Here is a 19,991-nt window from a genome sequence, read left to right as displayed (position 1 = left end):
AAGGAAGGAAGGAAGGAAGGAAGGAAGGAAGGAAGGAAGGAAGGAAGGAAGGAAGGAAGATTGGTCAATATATGTCAGGCAGACCCTCAGATAAGGCCAATAATTCTACCTCCTGTGTTAAGGCCTCTGTTTGGTCCATTAGAGTCAGATATTCTTCTTGTAGACTTGAGGAAGTAAATGGACTCATACAGACATCTACCTGGCGAGGACATGTAGACAGCTTCTAGGCAATTCTGGTGGCCTCTGTGACCTGAAAGAAGCCTTCAGCCAATAGCCAGTAAAAAAGTCAGGCCCCTCAGTAAAAGGAAATAAATCCTGCTGATAACCTGAATGGGATTGGAATTAGTTTCTTTCCAGCTGAACCTCCAGATGAAAACACTTCCAACAACATCTTAGTTGTAGCCATGTGGTGTTTTTTGTAGAATGACTTACAGATACATTGGATATTGAATGCTGGATGATTTGAGAGAAATAAGAGAATCAAGAAAAGACATAGCTTTGTTTAGCAATGAGTCTGTGGCAATTTATCAAATTAGGAAAGATCAGGGAATGACAGGTGAAGGGAGATGAGGATGGGAATTTGCATTGATTATAATAAATTTGACATGCTGTGATACCTGTAAGGGAAATTATTTAAATTTTGAAACATAAAATAATCTCAAAATAAACAATTTTTGCTTGCTTTTTTTCCTAAAGCCTGCCACTTAAACGAATACTAGATAGACTCTCTTAAGAATTTCTGGTGGAAATTCTATTAAAATGATTTCATCTTTGCAGTGATAACAGAGATAACTGTCCGGGGGGAAATGTGAAGTAGTACACAGAGTGTTTAGAATCTACTGTATTTAGTTTTTCTACTTCAGTTTCCTAAATAGTACATGAATTTATGAAACAAAATCCATTCCTAAAAATCAATTCCTCTAACTTCCTCATTGACCTTTTAAACTCTCTAGATCCTCATATTAATCCCCAAGTCAGAGAGTTCTAAATTCCTACACAGAGACTGAGAAAAATGCCTGTTCTCTAGGTTTTGTTGAGAAATTGTTAGGTGAGGTTAAAGTCTTCTAATTAGCATCCCACAGCTGTGTCTCCTCATTTACAACCAAATGACACTCTACTAAGAGGAGGAACTCTCCTCCTGTGAATTCTCAGAAATTATTAAGAAATTACTTAGAATCTAATTTTTATACCCAGAGAGCTCAGTAAGGAGGAGTCAGGCTCATTACTGCTTATCAGAAATTGCTTTTCTTCTCAAGTCCTTTCTAAGACCAGTTTTGATAAGAAGTGAAGATCTGAGCCAAAGAGGTGGGGAAATCATTACAAACAGTAATCAATGCATCTGGGTAGGCCAGGCTTACTTAGGGTTGCCTGTAGAAATCTTCCTGCCAATAATCAAATCTCACAAAATAAAAAATATTTGAAATGGGCTTTGAAATGTTGAAAAAAATCATATATGTGTTCTGATTAAAACCACTGCATGATTCTATGTGAATAAGAAGGAAGAGAGCCACTGACAATGGGCAGCTTGTTATGTTAATGTGATTGTGACTTTTTTCTGTTTTCCACATTTTTGTGCAGATGATATTGCTGAAGGGGGGAGGGGTAGTATTGAAATATGCTGTAAAAATCCCCTAATTTTTATTTAAACCATGATAAGAATATCAGAATGTGTAAACAACAAATCCTAGCCTGGGTAAGCATCGTATTTTTGGGAAATGTCATATGTAAGTATTTTAAATGTTTGTTACCAATCTTAACATACAACAGCAGATATAATGATCTAGAAATTAACTCAACTAAATTTGCCTTGATCTTGAGAACTCACTGTTGATGTTTGTTCAAATTGGCATCTTGATCCCTTTTCAAGGATCATAAAGCCCCAAAAGGTCTGATTCCTGCCTGTTTCTTCTTGCTTTTCTCCAAAACCAACCTTCTCCCTCTGCTTCTGGGTCCTGGCCTTCTTGTTGGTCCCTGAACAAGCTCATTTTCATCCCTGGGCCTTGTGCTTGCTCTTCTCTCTCTGGACCACACCTCACTTGGTCTTCAGATCACTGCCTTCATTCATGGTTCTTACTTCAAAGGCGACCTTCTCAGAGAAGCCTTAGTGATCACACTGACTAAAATCACTGCACTCCCACCTCTGCCACCCCCACAGTCACTCTCCACTCATCACATTGTCAGTACTTCCTCACACCAGACAGCTTGCAGTCTGAAATTGCCTTTATTCATTAGACTGCTTGCTTATCCTCTGTATCCTCACAGTCGCCCTGACACCAGCACACTCCCAGACCTTGGACTCACCCACCCTGGGCACTTGCAGCACTGGAAACTTCACCTGGTGTGAAGTAGGCATTCCGTGATGTTTGCTGGACAAATGCTTATGCTGGATCTGGAAGACTGAGAATCTGAGATTTTTGTCTGTCAGATCTGATCCTTTAGAAAGATATTATGCTTGCATGGATCCAGAGTCCAGCTTTAAAATTAATGATGATAATGATAATTATAAATAATGCTCATTAGAAAAGTCTCCCTGTTAAAGCCAAGAGTGCAGGATATTTGGAAAAGGCTTCTTTTTGGAACTTTAATTGCTTTCTGCCCTAGGATGAGTCACTCTATTTGGAATGGAAAATCTGGTTCTCATATGTTAATTTAAGGGGGATGAGCTAAGGCCAATACAAACAGACTCCAAAGAATAAATCCTCAACATTGGGACTTGAACTTGAAGGACATATTGGTAAAATACTGGAAAAATGTCTATGTTTCTGTTGGTGTACTCACATTTATCCTGTGATGGAAGAAGAATACTACAGATGTGCATTTTCTTCAAGTCAATGTTGGTCGTGGCACATGATTTGAGATATTGATTTTTCCCTTTTGCATCCATCTGGCATGATTCATTTCAAATCTTGGTACTGTCATGGAGTTTTTCCAGACCACTCCAATATGATATGCTCTCTTTACTTCTTTGACATCCTGTAGCAATTATCAATAATTAAATGTGTCCTGCTTTTGCTATTTTTGTTGTCTTGAACTCTTATATAAAATTTAGGAAATTATGTCTTAACTTGCCAACCAGACTTTTAAGGCAAAGATGATTCTTTAGACCCCTCTGCTTCTCAGAGCTCTCAGTTCCATGCCTCATAGCAGGCAGGTACCACATGGGTTATCTGATGAGAGATTCTAAAGGCAAATGTCACACCCCACATGCCAAACCTCAGCCCCTTCCTCTCAGTGCTGAAACACACATACATGTTTCAGAGGAACCTCTTTCCTACAGTCCTTATAAGTGTCAGTTGGGCACAATGCCATTACTGCCCTAAATATAAAACATATTTCTTGCTTCTCTGCCATCAGAGATTAAGTTGTTGACTATAATGAACTAAAATTAAAACTATCAAGTTCTTTTCTTTGCAGATAAAATGAAAAACACATTACCTGTGGTGGTTTGCTTTTTTTGTTTGTTTGTTTTTTTCCTATTTCTGTAAGCCACAGCAAATTGTGATTATCCTATTTATAATGAATAGATAAAAGCCCTTCTCATTCTCATTAAGGTTAGGCAAGAGTACAGGTAATTTTATCCATTGAAAAGATTATGTAATTCACCTTAGATCGGATAGGGAAGGGCTTAAGTAAAGTGAAAACCTGTTCTTTTAGAACCCAGCTTTCCTGGCCCCTGTGTGCCTGCTCTGGCTCGTAATTCATTAAATCCCTTAGCAAAACAGATGGCATTGAGAGAGGCACGTGGACAGGAAACAAATGCCTGACCACAAGGAGATGCAGCCACAAAACCAATTGAATAATGAACTTGGATGTGGGAAGAACTTTATTTTTATTTTTTTAAAGAAAAAGATCTGCAGCAAGTAAACAAGAATACCTCAGATTACACAAGGGACGATGACACTCTTCAATATCAACAGCAGAAACAACCAGGATCTAAATTAATTAGTTTTTCATCTTAGCACAACATTTTCAATTGCAAACTGGGTCACACAGTTTACTCTCTCTGGGACTTTTAATTTTCCCCTTGAAATATTATTCAAACTTTCAAAAATCCTACAATGTTCTACCTGGTTCTTTACAAGTATTCAAACACATGTGTCCATTTCTCCACAATTCAAAACCTACTCCTCCATAAACCTTTTGCTGATCATCTCAGCCCATAACTCCCATCTCAAAACTCCCTTCTCAACTCCTGTGGTCCTGACTAGATGACAGTCTTACTAAAAGCTTAACATACCTAGTAACTTTTAACTTTACAAAGGAAAATAGGTTAGATCTCCAAAATTCCTCAGCCCTTTACAGTGCATTTTCAAGGAGAAGTTGGTGGCTGTGAAAGCAGAGGGCAGGAGGGCATCATATCTAGCCCAAGAGCACATTAAGGTGTCTGAGAGACTTCCAGTGTGACCCAAAGGGAGCAGATTTTAAGGAAGGATGAACCTAGGTCTAAATCAAGTCTTGTCCTCTTACTAGGTGTGTGGCTGCATTGGTTTCCTGTGACTGCTGAAACGAATTATCCGAGGCTTGATGGTTTGAAACAGAAATTCATTCTCTCACTGTTCCAGAGGCCAGAAATTTGAAATCAGAGTGTTGGCATAGCTGTGGTTCCTCAAAATTCTTTAGAGAGAATATTTCCCCTGCCTCTTCTTACTTCTAGTGTCTCCAGTCACATCTTGACTTGTGGCTGCAGCACTCAGTCAGTCTTCTCCTCTTGTCACATTGTTACCTCCTCTCTTTTGTGTGTTTTCCTCTGTGGTATATCCCTGAACTATTTTTCCCCCTCTCTTGTGAGAAAGCACATGATTGCCTTTAGGGTCCACCAGGATAATCCACAGTGGGGCCCATCCTCTCCTTAATTCAGTCACATCTTTTGCCAAATTCCACAGATTGTGGGATTATGATCTGGGCATATATTTTGAGGGCCACCATTTAACTCATATAGCAACTTGAAGAAGAGATTTTTTTTTCTGAGCTAATAATCCCTTATCAGTAAGATGAAGATAATAAACTCGCATTGTCATGCAGTTTAGAAATATAAAGTAAAATACATTTTCCATGCAAAACACATTTGCAGGATCACACAAATGATGAAAAGTCTTTTTCTGGATGCTATTATAATAAATTCATCCCCTGCAGCACTTCTTCCCTAGAGGTGTCTCATATGTGCTCATTAAGAAATGCATCAGTTATCTTAGGAAATCTGCTACCCTGTCCTCCATGTGGCTTCTGGAATTGTTGTTAATACCTGTTGTCTTTGCTTCCGCCAGTCTACTGCTACCCTATGCACCGGTCTTGCCTCCTGATACTCCCAGACTGGCCAGCATGTCATTTCACAAGCCCGTCTGCTTTTCCCTTTTCTGAGACTGTTGGTTTGAGGAGCCACTGGTATACACCATAGTAGACCACCTGCTGTTACCACTGCATTATGGCTGATTTTCTCATACAGTGAAGGTGCTAAAGTGGGGTCCTGTCCTTTGCCATTCTCTAGGTACATCAACCACTCTTCATTCTTGCCAAAAGACCTTTTCTCCTCCTTTAATAGACAAGTATCAGGTATGTGGATTCATGTAAAGTTAAGTCAGAACACGAGTCTAAGTAACAGTTCCATGGATTCCCCTACCCCACAGATATAAGAGGTACTGTCATAGGCAAAGTGGGATTTTTATGATTTAAGACTCTTATTGGAAAACTCTGAAGTCTTACAGATAATCAGATAATTCTACAAGTTTGCCAAATATGTGTGAATCCCAGTACTGAGTAAAATGGAGTCTTCTCTGGTCCTCTCTCCTCCTATACCTCCTTTCCCCTTGCGTACCACTCACAAACACACAAGTAAACATGTTTTGCACAGTGCCTGGAATATGGTAGTCAATAAACACAAGAACTTCTTCTGTTCTGTACTCACAGTTCTTTGCACACAGTAGGTAGTCAATAAATACACTTTTACAAATGAATATCTGGATTTCTATTATATAAGAAAAATGGAAATATCTCTAATAAGATTATAACTATTTAAACTTGGACTCTAACCCAACCTTCTCCAACTGTTCGTTGTCTGGTTGTTAATAATGTGCCCCTAAATATAGACCACAGTGCAGTGGGTATGTGTATAAATAATTATCCGCATGTCAGATAGTTTTCTTTCTGCCTAGACACTTTTTTGCAACATTTCCAGTTGTGTTAAAACTTGTTTATAACTTATGAATGCAAAATGCCCCTAACTTTCTATTCTAAACCCAGGAAAGGGTCTGGACATCTCTGTAATAATATTTTGTGTTTTTTCCAATTCTAAAATGTTCATATTTGCAGGTTTTTGTGGATAAATAACATGAAGATAAGAATGAATTTTTATTTTCCTACAGTTTTATAGTTGTATAATTGACAAATAAAAAAGATATGCATTTAACATATTCAAAGAAATGTTTTCATATACATATATATTTTGAAATGATTCCTACAACCAAGTTAATTCATCGCAGGGTTACCATTTTAAGTTTTAAGAACACTTAAGATCTACTTTTTCGTTGTATTTCAGGTATACAACACATTACTATTAACTGTAGTTAATATGTTGAAGTCCAGAACTTATTCATATGTAACTGAAATTCTGTACTTCTTGACCAAAATCTCCCCATTTCTCCACCCCTGGCCTATAGCAACCACCTTTCTACTCTTTGTGAGTTCATCTTATTTAGAATCTACATATAAGTGAGGACATGTAGTATTTGCCTTTCTGTGTCTGACTTACTTGACTCAGCAAAATGTCCTCAAAGATCACCCCAGTTGTCACAAATGGTAGGGTTTTCTTTTGGGGATCTGAATAATATTCCGCTGTAAATATTATCACATTTTCTTTGTCCATTCCTCTGCAGGAAGACACACTGTTTCAGTTCCTTGGCTGTTGTGAGTAGTGCTACAGTGAACACAGGAATGTATCTCTTCCAAGACACTAATTTCAGTTCTTTTGGATATAGAACCAGAAGTGTGATTGTTGGGTTCATTTTTAGTTTTTGAGGAACCTCCAAACTGTTTTTTAGTACCAATTTGCAATCCCACCAACAGTGTACAGGGCTCCCTTTTCTTCACATGCGTAAGAATTTTTATCATTTTAGAAATGAGAACCTGAATATGAAAAATCGTGACTTGCTTGCATCCATGTAGGAGCCTTGCTTCCTCCTTTCTGCAAAGCTGGGATCCTTTCAGAAGTCATGTGCCAAGTTTCCAATCCCTTATTATCATTTGGGTTTCATGGACCAGTAGTCATTCCCAACCCCTGAAATCAGTGTAGACTGACACACTCTGGTCTGGTTGGGGCTAAGGGAATTAAAGTAATTATGATGTAAGCATGTTGGTATTTATGCTAATGCTTCCTACAAAATGCTGCCTGGAGAAGGTGAGTTGACATAAGGCCACATGCCCAGTGAGTTCTCATTAAACATTTAAAGGCTGAGAATTCAAGAAAATTGGCAAATTTATGGGGGAAAGTAATTTGAAATTGCTAGCTCAATGGCATATTTAGAGGATAGAAAGATGAAAAGGCTATTGAATTTGGGATGAACTCATAAGAGCTGATCCCATAGGTGGGAAATGGGAGTGCCCTTGTTTCTCTCCCTGATTGCATTCCTTTTACACATTCCTTTTACACATCATGACATCTTGCTTGGGATTAGCATGTTGACTCTTTTTTTCTTTCCCTGCTGGAATGCTAAGAGAAAATTGGTGAAGTTCTGTATCACAGTGAGAGGGGTGTTTCTGTAAGACCTAAACCAGAAGCTTCAGTGCCACTTAGTAGATGTGCCTGCTGGAGGATAAACTATAAAGAAGACAGGTTGGACATTTCCACTGCTAGCTCTGTCCTCTGGGAAGTTTCCTTGCAGAAGCAAGGGCCTTAGTGTTGTTCCTCATCTGTAGTATTGAAAGAGTGCCGACGGGGTTGTTATGAGGTTCAGATGAGACAGTTAATGTAATAGTGCTTGGTGAATCGTAGGCTGGTACACATGTTATGTAAATAACAGGCTTGTGCCACTGTTTGTCACTGGCTGCACTAGATTCCATCGCCATGTTGAAAATACAGTAGAGTCAACAAAAATCAGTTTTGTCCTCCTTTTGAATTTAAATCCTATGCAATACTGTGTGTGTATTCATATCTCTTCATTGTTGAAAAGGTACTTGCAGCTGAAAGTGATTTCCATCACTGGAAATCATTGAAGTTGTTTCTGTGATACCAAATTTGTCCTGAGTTAACAGTATTAGTGAAAACCATCCTACTAAGCATTTCAACCATTGCAATCAAACAGGAATAAGATGGTCTGGAGATACAATGGCTTAAACCCTGAGCACCAGCTCAGCAAGGAAGCCAGCAGGGAGAAGCCGGAACTCATAGACTTGGTTTAAGTGAATGGTGCGGGGACCTGAGAAAGGAGACAGGTCAGTAAGGCCCACAGCCAGCCAAAAGGCTAAGCTTGGAAGAGGTACCACTAGACATGAAGTGAGCCAGTTAGGGAGCAAAAGGGAGGGATCCGAAGCAGTGTGCAGGACTTCCCATAAGACCGTCTACTGATCACAATCATTCTGTCCCCCTTGCCATTGATAGGCTGTACAAGGATTGAAGCAGCATTTCTCTTTAGTTATTTTCTATAGCAAAAATGTCAGGAAAGCACAGATCAATTACCAACATCCAGTATCCAGGTTTGAATGGCCCAGGTGAAATTGCCCCGACTGATGGACACCAGCCAGAGAAAGGAGCCTTTCCTTTGGACCACACTTACATATCTGCACCACCACACTGGGAGTCATTCAGGATGATGACCAAGACTGCCTTTCACTGCTTCCTGTGCAGAACTCCTTGGGAGTTTCCATGTAGAAAATTCCTAAATCTTCCTTTCCATCAGCCCTTGAACTCTTGGGGCATCTGAGTACAAAATGTCTGTCACCCCAAATTCTGAATCAGTATAATTCTTACCCAGTTTAGAGAAATATTTCACTTTTAAAAATCCAGTGCTGTACCAAATAGTGCACGGTGCTTGGTGGGGAGGGGTGCTTATCACTGAAACAATTGAGAAAAGTCAGTATGTGGTGGTAATAAAAAGCAGATCAGCTTTCAGTTGGGTTTAGAGTTCTCTACAGGCAGTAAACTCCCTTATTGCCTGTTCCTAAGGCAGATCTCCGACCTTGGAATAGCATGTCTGAAGCCAGACTTTTGAAACAGTTGCTTTAAGATCTTTTCAGGGCTAGAGTGGGAACATCAAAATGTCCTTAATTTTTTTTTAAGAATTCTTTTAAGTCATAATGATTAAACCTATTCAGTTTACATTCATCAAGTATTCAGAGTACTGCTAGATTAAGGACCTGTGCTAGATAATAGAACTGCAGTGATCCACAAACTGCTCCATGCCTGCTAGCAGTTCAAACATTTAAACAGCTAGATTCTCCTGAAGCTGTTTATTTGTTCGTTTATTTAAAAAATTATTTACCAAGTACTTAGTGCATGCCATTTCCTATACTACATATTGTAGATAAAGTTAACAAAAAAGTACTTCATGCAGCTTCCAATCTCCCATCTATGTGAACCTCTCTTATTTAAATAACTCATATTCCTCAAATTCAGTCACTTATTATTCCCTTCATGATACTTCCTACATTGGTATATCAAAAGTACATTATTGAGATTTTCTTTCAATTTATTCAGTTTTAAATTTAAAATCTTTCAATAAGCAAATGCTTTATCTGTACTATAAGTAGATAAATGGAAACTCCTAAGATATGGGATAAATACAAGACATGTAAATACAAATGCATTGGAAACAAAATCCTATTAACTAAATTCTAGATAAATCTTGTAATCTGTTGTATCTAAAGTTAAAAGAGAGATCAACAAAGGTTATAGACACACTTTGACCACAATAGGATTTTTCCATGAACTAATCAGAATCACTTGCAAGGAAATGGCATTGTTACTGTGCACTTCGGTGTGTCTCCATTCCATTCCTTGTTCCACCTGGCAGTCTTGTGTGCCCAGAGTGTGCCTCATGCTCTGTCAAGACCTGTACAAGGCTGTTGGCTTACATACTGGCTTTCTATGAAGAAATGTTTTTGGTTGAAGGCCTGGAATTGCTTAAATATAATGGAATTATGAGTCTAATTTCAATTTATTTTCTCCTCCTCTAGTAATCTATATACAACACATTTTCACTGTCTTTGTAGCCATCTTAATATCTTTATCATCTTTATTTTTTCCCATTTACTGTAGAATGCAGAATCCTGGATTTTTGGTCATAGATTGGCAGCGTGGAACCCAGGAGAAGCCCCAGACTCCTAACAGTAAGGCATGGATATTTTGCTATTGCATCTTTTGTATGGAATTACACTATTATTTGATTTAAATTTGAAATTCGGAAATTCATTCTTCTTGGGGAGTATTTAATCTAATCTTGGTTTTTGCTTCAAAATGGTGTTAGATGTGCTTGACTATTTAATGTTTCAGATTGGATTCTTTTTTAAAAAAATTTATTGGTTCTTTTTAGTTATACGTGATAGTAGAATGTGATTTGACATATTAAACATACATTGAGTATAACTTTCCATTTTTGTGGTTGTACATGATGTGGAGTTTCACTAGTTGTGGATTCCTATATGAACATAGGAAAGGTATGTCAGATTCATTCTACTGTCTTTCCTATTCTCATCCCTCTCCATTCCTTTCATTCCCTTTTGTCTAAACCAATGAACTTCAGATTGGATTCTTTATTTAGTATGGATCAAAATTCAAGTTTTATTGTTATTTTTGAAGCTCTCTTTGTCAAAGTAGAAAAATACAACAGGAGGAAAATAAATAATAAAAGCACAGCTTAAAACATACAGTTTGAATAAAAATCTAGGTCAGATTGTTGTATGCTGTACAATGAAAATCTTTCACAGGGTGTTTTCAAATTTCATTGAATGTAAATTGTGTTCTTTCAATAACCAAATATACCTACTATAAGGGTCCTGTCTGGGCTGGGGATGTGGCTCAAGCGGTAGCGCGCTCGCCTGGCATGTGTGCGGCCCGGGTTCGATCCTCAGCACCACATACAAACAAAGATGTTGTATCCGCCGAAAACTAAAAAATAAATATTAAAAAAAAATTCTCTCTCTCTCTCTCTCTCTCTCTCTCTCTCTCTTTAAAAAAAAAAAAAAGCGTCCTGTCTGGTGGACAGTTCAAACAGCAGGGCAAGTTGTAGGGTGTCTATGGAGGGAAATAATGCTGATTTTGATGGACAAGAGACAGGAAGCAATGAAATGCCAACGAGAGGCTGTCAATTGACTGGGACAAGTGACTGCTTTGCGTTGTGAATGTTAGAAGGACAGGGTCAGTGAAGCACACAGCCCCATGCAAACATAGGGATGCTGCACAGTGCATGGACTTCATAGTGACTGTGAATGCCCTTATAGACGCCTTGAGATACTCAGAGCCTGTCATAGTCTTTGTCTTGAAAGCATTGCTTAACCCGTGGAGTCAGTTAGGTTATTCCCTGTAAATATATCTCTAAGATTCTAGTTTTAACTAATCCCTTTATCCCACAAAAGGTGGGATTTTTCTAGTCCAGGACTTATTTTTGGATTAAGTCACTTTTACTTGTTACTTTTTGAAAGTTCTGATATACACTTTGCTTAAACTTACAACTATTCAGTGATTCATATGAAAATATTCAGAGGTATACTAATCCTCCATGTCCTAACTGATCTATGAGAAAAGACTGCTGCTTTAGCACACATGACCCTTTATAATTTATGTCTACTTTTATGGGGGTCTTCACAACAGAAAATTTAATTCTCAGAAAGAGGCTGATTCACCATGAGATGGCAGTAGAGAGTGGGCTTGGCAGGAGGCAGAGTAGGGCTGGGCCTGGTGGGAGGAGTTAAACTGCTCATTTGATTTGCTCCTTCAGTTTTATTAGGTGTTTTCCTAGAAAGAGTACTGGGCATGACTGTTAAAGTCCCCAGAGTAACACCCAAACTTAACAAAAGTGCATTAGAAGAAAGGGGGACAGTTTCTGAAATATGCCAACCCAAGGAGACAGTTTTGTCAGGCTACATACACATATCATACACACTTGGATAGAGACTCAGACACACAGAGAGAGGAGGAGCCTTGGAGAGGGAAAAGCCTGAAGAATTAACAGGAGAAAGAAAGGGAGCAGAGAGAGAGGAGAGAAGAAAAAGAAAGTGCAGTAAAAGAATAAAGGCACAAATTTTTATCACTGGAAAGCAAAGCTAAGTGAGAGCATCAGACAGACAGAATGCAATTATGACTGATGGGGAGTCACTTAAGACAGCTGAATTTTGAGATCACATTACTTTGACTTTGCTTTATACATCCTTAAAGGAACCAAAGTGCCACTGGAACAGACACTGGGGTGAGTTCTACCATCCTATTCCTTTGGAGAGCCTTATTGTATGGAGAAATCAGACTGTGTTAGAGATAGACAACATTTTTAAAAACTGCCACCCCCAAAATGGCATGTTTTACTCAAAGTTGCACTGCTAACTATTGGCAGCATTAGGATTAGAAACAATTTCACTTGTCCTCATTATCAGACCATCCTTTCTAAACCCCAAGAGTGGGGGCAATTTGATATTTTCTCCCAAACAGAAAAGATATTAAAAGAATCTGAAACTTAGCTATTCTCATATTTCTTAATTAATATTTTGACCTACGAGACAAAATTGGGGCCACTGGGGAGTATAGGGTATCATCTCTGATTGCCTAGTAAGTTAATATGGTAATCATGGCAATTAACAGAAGATTGTTGAGTAATTTTATCCTTAGAAGATACCTTGGCAGTTATGTATTGCTCTCTTAGCTCTTATTTTTTTCCTAAGTAGGAAGTCAGAAATAGGATGCCAAATGGCATAGCATACTGTGTTCCAACTTTTCTTATTTTAAAGGAAAATCTTTTATGGAAACCAAATATGTAAAAACTATAAAACAAATCTGAGATAGTGAGGATGCTAGAATCTTGCCTGTTTCCTAACCATGTTATTATTCTCCACCATCCAAAATGGCCCCAGGGTTGTATTGGAGGAATGTGAGTGCCTTGATATAGTAGAAAGAACTGGGGCTTTGAAGCTAAAGACACGTGGAGTCAATTTTGCTTCCATCTTTTATAATCTGTATGACATTGATCTTGTGATCTGTGTCTCTTGCTTTCTTATTAGCTTCAAATTCATCACCTAGAAAATATCAATGACATTAATATAATTAAGTGGAATGGAGAATTAAATGAGACACACATATATAAGGGAGAGCTAGGTAAAGAATGGATCTGAAAATTGTTAAAGTGGAAAATGTCGATTTGATGATTGGAACTGAACTCTGCAGTGTAAGGTAGGAGGTCGAATCACTTTTATAGCTTGAATGTGCTTTGGTTCTGTCAAGGACTACTTACCTGGTTGCTTAGTTCTATAGACAAAGAGTAAATGAAGATACATTTCTCTGGAGAGAGCTGAGGAGTACATTTTTCCCTTGTCTAACCTTTCAAATGCTAACCTAGCATTTGAAACTGTAAGTGAATAAAGTTTGACAATGCCCTGTTCCTGTAAGAGTCATGGTGTTTGTGGGAAGAGAAAGATTTGGGTTCTACCTCAGATGAGCCTGAGGGGGAAAAAATCTTTTGCTAATCCTACTGGCAGCCTTGGGGATGGGGACAAGCATCGGAAGAAGCAGTGGCCTCACAGTCACAGCTTGCTGTACCTGCTAATCACTGGGCCCTTTCCCTTGGCTGCTGTAGAAGGAAGTTTGATTTGGGTCCAAACCCAGTGATGGATAAGACCTGGGATTTGTGGAACCCAGTAGACCCTTGAGAATACCAGGCCAAATCAGAGAGTCAGCACCATGGTGTGAGTTGTGGCTGAGCCAGGGAGGTCCCAGGGCCAAGAGACACCAAGGCCAACCTTGGAAAGATCCACATCACAGGTTGAATCCGGTCATCATGCTCAAGTCCCTTGGTGCTCATTAAACAGTCTGAAGGAAAGAGCATCTCCAGCTGCTTTCTCATCCTTCCCCAGGATATCTGTATGTAAAATAGAGATTTGGTACTAACATTTGTGCCTCTTCATAAAGTATGAACTTGAATTTTTTATGCATTAGAGAATTGGGGTTAATGCTCAAAAAGAAAGCTTCTTATAAAGGAAAGCTAATGACATGTGGCTCTGAACAGATTTCAGAAACATGTCTGCCAGCCTGCCTGAGGTCCCCTGAAAGGAAAACGTTTGTTCTGATTGTCAGAAAACTATGAAAAATCATGACTATACTGCTAGAAACTCAACTTTTTTCCCCTTTTTCTTTAACCCCCAAACTCTTCTTTTCCCTGTTGGTCTCTTAAGCTACCCATTAGTGACCATTTTGTAATGGTGGCTTTGTAATCTTCCTATTCTGGCTTGTGCAAAGAAAGAAAGAACTTGCTGGCGAGCTTGTGGATCTGGAGAGGCCATGCCTTCCCCAGCTGGCTGGGAAAGCCGGAAGCCTGGGAAGGCTGTCCACAGGCTGTCTGGCAAGGGCAAAGGAAGAGACAAGGAGGAGGAGGCTTAATTCCTAGCTGACTGGACCTGGGAAGGTGGCCTCCTTTCCCTTGGCTCATGAGGCAGAAGAGAAGGCCAAGAATTCTGGCTTCGTTCCTGTCAGCTTGTCGCCTTGCTTTCAGGCCCATGAGGTGAGCTGAGTCTGGAAAAAGCTGAGGGCCGCCTGAGGCAGGCTTACGGCTGAGCCATGAGGAAAACAAGCCTTCCCTGCTGCCACTGGGGTCAGAAGGACTTAGCCAGAAGCCTCTCTCCTTTCTATTCAGAGAAGTTGATTGAAGGATAAATAGCCTAATTAGTTGTAGAATGTCTGCCCACTACTTGAGAGCTTTCTTCTTTGTTCCCATAGAACTACTATAAACAAACTACCAACATTTTTATTTCTAAGTAATGCAAACTTTATTGCACAAGAGCCATGTGGCATTAAGTGTTAAACTTAGGAATATGTGTGTGTGTGTGTGTGTGTATGTGTATATATATATATATATATATATATATATATATTTGCAGCAGATGTTACCTTGACTCCAAAATGTCTCTTAAAATATGACGCTTCTCAAAGAATCTTATGTGACCTCAATGAAATGCTCATTTATGTAGCATCACTTTAGTAGGTGTTGGCTTAATTAAAGCCATTTAATACCTATGCCAGTTGCTACATGCAAACTCAGTTGTCATCATTTTTGTTTTCCCCAAATAGAGTATTTAGGCAAAGGCAGTAATGAGCAGCAGATGATCCCTTTGCCCCCTGTATTCCTAGGCCTTTTTGTAATTAGGCAGGTGCTATGACAAATTCTGGACAATGCTCTGTGAAGAAAGTGATCTGTGTGCTCTTTGCAGAGAGTGAAAGCCCAGATGCAGTTTTTAATGACTTTATGATATGACTATACAGCATAGTTTCATGGTACTCTACAGGCATGTCTTCTAGATGGTGTAGCTTCAAGATAAAGGAGTCTCCATTATCTGAGATCATGAGTGACTATGTGGAGCAGAATCTCTATTGACCCCTTGTTGGACCTGAAACCATGAGCAAGATTACAAGCTTTTGTGGTATTGAGTTTCTGAGATGAGGGGCAGTTTGTGACTTGTGTAATAGAGCCTAACCTGACAAGTGCCAAGTCAGTAGTATACATTCAGTTAGTTTGTTGAATAATAGAAAGGCTATTTTTACCTAAGCTAAAAAATGCCTGACTCATTCATAATCATAATCATAGCCAATATATTTGAACTTGTATGTGTGCCGGGCACTGTGCTCAGTTATTTACATGCATAATCTTATTTATGTTCCATAACCTCCCTATGAAGTATTATCCCCATTTTTCAGATGAGGAAAATAAATCTATAGCATCTAAGACCTATCACACAGAATATTTTGAACACTCTGTTTCAACTAGCGCACTCTGACTGCAGGATCCTTGGCAGGATATTTGGTTTTCATTTTTGTACATCTTATATCCTTAATCACTTCCTTTGTTGGCAGATCATATGTTTGTGTAGGCAACCTAAACACTAGTTGAAAAGCCACTAGATGCTCAGTCCTTACTTCTAAATCCACAAATGCTCATAATTTAAACCTTTGTAAGGGACCATGAAATTCCAGGTAAGGAGGACAGCAGGTCAGACAATTCACTTGAGGGGTAGAGGGTGAGAGACAGGAAAACTGAGAGCATCCCAGATTCTTCTAAGTCAAATCATCATATTACTTTATTTTGCTTGAAATTAGCTCTTAGAATGTTTTGTTAAATTAGTTTCTATTCATGAATTTTTTTGCAAAGATTCCTATCTTCAAAGCTTGGGATTATATATTCGATTACCCTTGCTTCAGTTCCTTCCCTTTTGAACAGTCTAACAATGCTTCTATGTTGTTTTATTCATTTTTTATTTATTAAACATCCTTGGAAGGGAACTAAGAAAGGACACAGGAATGCCTTCCTTAAGTTGTACATGACCATGCTGCTGAATGGAGGGGCTAAAGTGGGGGTTTTGTACAGAACACAGGGAGAACAAAGATTGTAGAGAAAACATGTGTTACAGGGGAGGTTTATTCTGGATCTTGAAGGATATTTGGGCATGTTTCAGAAGCAATAACTAAAGTACTCTAAGCAGTGGCAGAGAGACAGAAGATAACTCTATAGTTGAGGTGTTGGCACTTCATTCATTCCTCCATTCACTAAGCTCTATTTAATTCTGGTGATTAGTTGAAGAATGGATTTCATAGGAAGGTTGGCAGAGAAATGAAATGGAAAAGTTAGGATCTGGTTAGAAAGAGCTTTCTCTTGCTAACTTGGAGGTTTCATTTCAGGATAATTCTATATCACTTTTACGATCTTAAAATGTAAAGTTTTATTTGATGAAAAGAGATGGACTTTATTTTATTAGATAAAGAACTTGATATACATTATTCTCAGGTTCAATGAAACACAAATCAGTGCTAAAGAGAAGAAAAGCTTAGAATTCTATACTGTTTATCCCACCTCTCTAGGCCCAGTTTACAACCATACTTATGTTCCTGTTCCCCCTCATAAAAAAATTGAAGTCACTTAGGAAACCAATACTGGAAACAGGAGTGAGGGAGAATGTAGACTGGAGCTAACACACCCCAGGCATGCTCTCTGATTTGTTTTTTTCTTCTATAAGGTCATCCCATTTACCCCAGTTCAAAAGTACTTTTCTTCTATTTTCCATAGTTTTCTTCTGACTGATCCACTTACACTCTGGGCACACCCTCACCTCCCTTCTTTGTCTGGGAGGTCTTGGGCAGGTCTTATCTTTATGCACAAATCTATCTTTCATGCAAAATATATGTTTATATTTGAACAAGCAAGAGTCAATAATACTTTGTAGTCATGTAGAAAGATCACATTGCACAATTAAAGATTAATGGTGTGTGAATAAAATAGATGAATCAGAAACTGACATTTCATAATATAAAATATGTTTTATTTTCACCAAAATATGATTTTATTTAACCAAAACTTATTGGCTAGATTCACAAATTGGATAGTTCCAAAATTTTATGAAAGTATATCCTTTTTCTGGAATTCATTACACATTACTTGGTTTGGAGGGTTGGTTTGTTTGTTTCCTCTGAAAGGATGAGTTTTCAAATACCATATGAACTTGTACCAGAAGCTGCATGTAAATTATGTTGTCAATCCTGTGCTAATAACTTGTGTATATTAGCAATTTGGAACACCTGGGGTCATTGATTCTACCTTGTTGGGTTGACTTGGTTGGAGCCATTCATTTCAGACTCATTAAAATGCTCCCCCCAAGAGCATGATAAGAAGATTAACATTAAACAGGGACGAGAGGTTGGAGGGAAAGGGAGAGAGAAGGGAAATTGCATGGAAATGGAAGGAGACCCTCATTGTTATACAAAATTACATATAAGAGGTAGTGAGGGGAAAGGGAAAAAAACAAGGGGGAGAAATGAATTACAGTAGATGGGGTAGAGAGAGAAGATGGGAGGGGAGGGGAGGGGGGATAGTAGAGGATAGGAAAGGCAGCAGAATACAACAGACACTAGTATGGCAATATGTAAAACAGTGGATGTGTAACCGATGTGATTCTGCAATCTGTATACGGGGTAAAAATGGGAGTTCATAACCCACTTGAATCAAATGTATGAAATATGATATGTCAAGAACTATGTAATGTTTTGAACAACCAATAATAAAAATTTTTTAAAAAATGCCCCTCCATGACGAGAGAATCCAACTGTGGCCAGCTACCTTTCAAGCTTTGCTATTAGTCCACAGCAGGAAATGGTCAACAATGGCCTACAATAACCTATTTCACCACAAGAAAAAAACTCAAGTCACAAATTCCAGTCATAATGAATTAAAATTATCATATTATATTTAGAAAATAGAATATTATAATCATTAGAAATAAATTTACTGTAATTAATGTTGGAAGCATCTGAACTGCCAGTAGCCACAGAATTGGACTTCTTTGCCTATATATTTTTTTTTTCATTATTTGGTTGAGTGACACTCTGACAGCAGCTAACTAGTCATTCTTCATACATTTCGTTTTCTTGAGCTTGCAATTGACTTCATTCGTAAAGCTGCCCAAAAAACAATACCAGATAAACTATTTGGTATCAGATAAAGGGACATAATCTAGAAAACTGTGGCAGGGAGAATATTGACGTAGTCTCCTCATACTTCATCTTTTTCCATGTAAATGCCCACTAAGGTGCTCATAAAAACTGAAATTATGACCTTCATTTTCTGTGACTTGAAGTTAGAGCCAAAGTGTTCCATCAATAAAATCTTCAATGGTTTTTCGATCGTCATAATATCACCCAGCAATTCTCTCCTTGAGTTGGATAATAGCAGCAATTAGGCAGCTTTTATTTCTCAACCCCTTTTAACTTTTGCTGTCTTATAAATGAACACATGGCATATATATGTAACCACTATGAAGGGAATGCTGGTCAGTGTCAGAAGCAGGGGAACACAATTACCCCATTCATGAATTATCTTTTACTTTTCACTTTAACCCCAAAGGTTAAATGTCAATGTGTGTGTTTGCCTCCCTTTCTATTTTGAACACATGGGAAGGCTTTGTAGGAGTTCTGCAGACGGGTAGAGAAAGTAAGGTTTATAAAAATCAAGCACACTTGCATTTATTAGTGGTCACTAATGGCATGTAATTAAAGTAATTACAGGAAGGCAAACAGACAATTAACTTGTTTGGAAGTGTCAGCAAAGGGCAATAACAGAGTATAAAGTTCTTGTCCATATGGTTCATCTTTAGGTCCCACAAATATCATAAAGAAAGTGTGATGCTGACCAGAATGGTAGGGCTAATATTAGATTTTGTGAAACAACCATGGCATCTGTAAAGTAAAAGCAAAGAGCCAAGAGCAATGTGTTGGGTTAGTGTGGGGTAGAAACAAAGGAGGTGAAGCTATAATCAGCCTTCAAGAACCATGATAGCTTAGTCAGAGATTTGATAAGGATTGACCATAGTAGGTGGTGAAGAGAAGGATGAACACATAAGCCTTCTTCTGTTGTTCTGTATATTTCAAAATGTGAATCATCCTTTTCAGCCTTGGTTGATCTTGGTTAGTAGTCCATGCATATATTAATTTTTAAATTTATTTATTTGTTCTAAGTTGTTACACATGACAGCAGAATGCATTTCGATTCATAGTACACAAATGGAGCACAATTTTCATTTCTCTGGTTGGACACAAAGTAGAGTCACACCATTCGTGTCTTCATACATGTACCTAGGGTAATGATGTTCATCTCATTCCACTATCTTTCCTACCTGAATGCCCCTTTCCCCTCTCCTCTTTGCCCCATTCAAAGTTTCTCCACTCATTTCATGCCCCCCCCATTATGGATTAGCATCCAGTTATCAGAGCATATATTAATTTTATAGTACAAAATGGGTTCTAAGCTTCTGGGGTATAAGAGTTA

General features: G+C 38.4%; 1 protein-coding gene across 3 annotated transcripts in view; it reads left to right on the top strand.

The window, feature by feature from the left end:
• The window catches only part of Sema6d (semaphorin 6D), a 583,228-nt gene that overhangs the window by 267,325 nt on the left and 295,912 nt on the right, over positions 1-19,991 (top strand). For all 3 annotated transcript variants that reach the window (XM_048793841.1, XM_048793842.1, XM_048793844.1), the window contains one exon: positions 10,247-10,317. The gene's annotated coding sequence lies outside the window, so the exon portion shown is untranslated. The remainder of the gene's footprint in view (positions 1-10,246; positions 10,318-19,991) is intronic.

This window comes from Marmota marmota, unplaced genomic scaffold, assembly GCF_001458135.2.
Source record: "Marmota marmota marmota unplaced genomic scaffold, marMar, whole genome shotgun sequence".
Taxonomy (NCBI): Eukaryota; Metazoa; Chordata; class Mammalia; order Rodentia; family Sciuridae; genus Marmota; species Marmota marmota.
Note: the sequence above shows the minus strand (reverse complement) of the source record. Positions and strands in the feature narration are given on the sequence as shown.